This window comes from Megalopta genalis, unplaced genomic scaffold (assembly GCF_051020955.1).
Source record: "Megalopta genalis isolate 19385.01 unplaced genomic scaffold, iyMegGena1_principal scaffold0155, whole genome shotgun sequence".
Classification (NCBI taxonomy): Eukaryota; Metazoa; Arthropoda; class Insecta; order Hymenoptera; family Halictidae; genus Megalopta; species Megalopta genalis.
Genome location: NW_027476224.1, coordinates 105001 through 107500, shown reverse-complemented (window position 1 = coordinate 107500; position 2500 = coordinate 105001). Strand labels below are relative to the sequence as shown.

At 44.6% G+C, this 2500-nt stretch overlaps 2 non-coding genes across 2 annotated transcripts in view; both read right to left on the bottom strand.

Annotated features, from left to right (window-relative positions):
- Nucleotides 1-906: 906 nt before the first annotated feature.
- LOC143262622 (5.8S ribosomal RNA) lies at nt 907-1061 on the bottom strand. The gene has a single exon (XR_013036367.1). It is a non-coding gene; the product is annotated as a 5.8S ribosomal RNA (ribosomal RNA).
- Nucleotides 1062-2383: 1322 nt separating this feature from the next.
- The window catches only part of LOC143262613 (small subunit ribosomal RNA), a 1921-nt gene continuing 1804 nt past the window's right edge, over nt 2384-2500 (bottom strand). Inside the window, exon 1 of the ribosomal RNA XR_013036358.1 lies at nt 2384-2500. This exon is cut by the window's right edge and continues 1804 nt beyond it. This is a non-coding gene — a ribosomal RNA (small subunit ribosomal RNA).

Genomic DNA, 2500 nt, shown 5'->3' with positions numbered 1-2500 from the left:
CACTCGCAAGACGATTACAATCGGTATAACTTTAACGTCCGTCCGAAAAGTACTTTCGGGGACTAGACGACCGATTGATCTCGTGCGGTTTCGCTATTCGATCATTTGAAGAGAACAAAAAGATATATGGGGCGACCGACAAACGGTTTTCCCGTAGAACCAGACTCGCGATTGCGTTGACACACACATCATAGCCACACCAATAGAAGAGTTTTAGGACGGTAACCCGGGTGGGGTGTTCTTTACTCAGAATATGTGCAACATCGGATCTATATAGCCATCGATACAATTCGTACACAAATGTGTCGTACGAAGAGAGAGACTTTTTTTCCTCTGACAACATAACGGTAAGAGACATCCTTCCACACTCATAGGTTCCACTCCCTGGGGCTATGATATATATATACATATAAATTCAAATTCGAAGCAACGGTCACAATTCTACTCTATATTTTTGCGGGTTATGTGTTCTTTCGTTCAATTTCTTTCATGCGTTCGTTCGATCTCTGTACACAGTCTTCACATAGGACAGACTCGTGTAGTACGCTTTCGTGGGTTAAACCCATCTCGTTTCATTTCAGGCGACGTCGGGAGCGCGTTGAAAATGTACCAGTGAAATCTCGATAGTTCTACGAATACGAATCGTCCCGAAAAAGATTTTGTCACCGCTTCGAAGCGGTGTTTCAGACGGGCGGACGTATATAAAACATATACGACACACGACACCGCCTTCCACACTCACGCTAGTTCGAACACGATTTCCATCTCTCTCGAAGACTGTTAGACGTACGTAAAATTTCTCAATATCCATAGGACCGCGACAAACGCCGACGAAGCGCCCATCATTCGCTCGTACGTATATAGGCAACAAGTGCCATCAACGCAAGCAGTTTATAAGTACGTAAACGACCCTCAGCCAGGCGTGGTCCAGGAATTGTATCCGTGGACCGCAATGTGCGTTCGAAATGTCGATGTTCATGTGTCCTGCAGTTCACACGTTGACGCGCAATTAGCTGCGTTCTTCATCGACCCACGAGCCAAGTGATCCACCGTTCAGGGTAATTTTTCCCTTTTATTCTCTCATATATAATATAATGTGTATTTGCTATCCACCACATTTTTGTGTTATATTTCGGAACAAGCCGATACCCGAAGAGCTCCAACCAGCGCGCGAAGGAGATTCGGGAGTCGTCGTACGACGACATAATTGTCCCTTAAAGAACGAGATATTTCCGTCGAAACCATATATATATGTACGAGCAAATCCAAAACCACTGTTTTCTTGCAAGTTCGACGGTCGGAGCGAATAGAACATTGAAAAGCCTTCTATCGAAGAAACACAGAGAGTATATCACCTCCAAAAACGACGGGGATATGGATATTCAAACTGGACAATTATCAACCCGATACTGGATTCGAAAAGTTTCTCTCTCCTTTCGTCGTTATTTACACCGGACGGACTCACGGCCGGCTCTAGCTGGGTGTCATATATATATATATACGTCCCACGCTCATGCTGCCACTAGCGCGCAACAGAGTAGGGTGTCAATGACAACGACACAGCATTGAAACGAGCTACACAAGCCGGTCTCTCTTGATACCAATGTAAACGAGCATTAAGTTATCTTCAGACTGCCCGATATTTTCGTCCTTTGGACTTTCCCAACGATTCCTTTTTTTCTTTTTTTTTTACACACCACAGCGAAGACTTGAGGAAGCGTGATTAGCACGCTCGCATCCCTCCCTGTCCTACTACAACTGTAAAGAAAGAAAAAAGAATACATTGGGCTTTCTCTCTATCGAGAAGATGGCCTACGCAACGCAGATCAAAGGCCTAATACGTGTAATATAATACGCGTCTGGCCGTGTATAAATCACGCACGAATGATCTGGTCGGGCCCAACTCTTCTCGTACGCTTATTTTTCCGTGTTGGGGCACTATCATAAAATCACACAAACCCCAACACGTGTGTGTCTTGGAAGGAAGATGGCCTACGCAACGCAGATCAAAGGCCTAATACGTGTAGTACACACGTCTGCCGTGTAAATCACGCACGAATGATCTGGTCGGGCCCAACTCTTCTCCACCACACCACATCCCAACTTTGTACATTTTTATATATTTTTGTGCGTTGGGGCACCTTCATAATCACAAACCCCAACAACACATATATCTCTCTCTTTGAAAGATTTGTTGTGGCCTACGCAACGCAGATCAAAGGCCTAATACGTGTAGTACACACGTCTGGCCGTGTAAATCACGCACGAATGATCTGGCGGGCTCAACAATATCTTTTTTTTTTATATGAATTCTTATCCACAAACTAATCGAATTCATTTTCTCTCCTCCTCTCCTCTCTCTTTGAGATATATTGGAACATTGTAATGATCCTTCCGCAGGTTCACCTACGGAAACCTTGTTACGACTTTTACTTCCTCTAAATAATCAAGTTTGGTCATCTTCCCGGCATCATCGGCAATGCCGAAACATTGCCGCGCA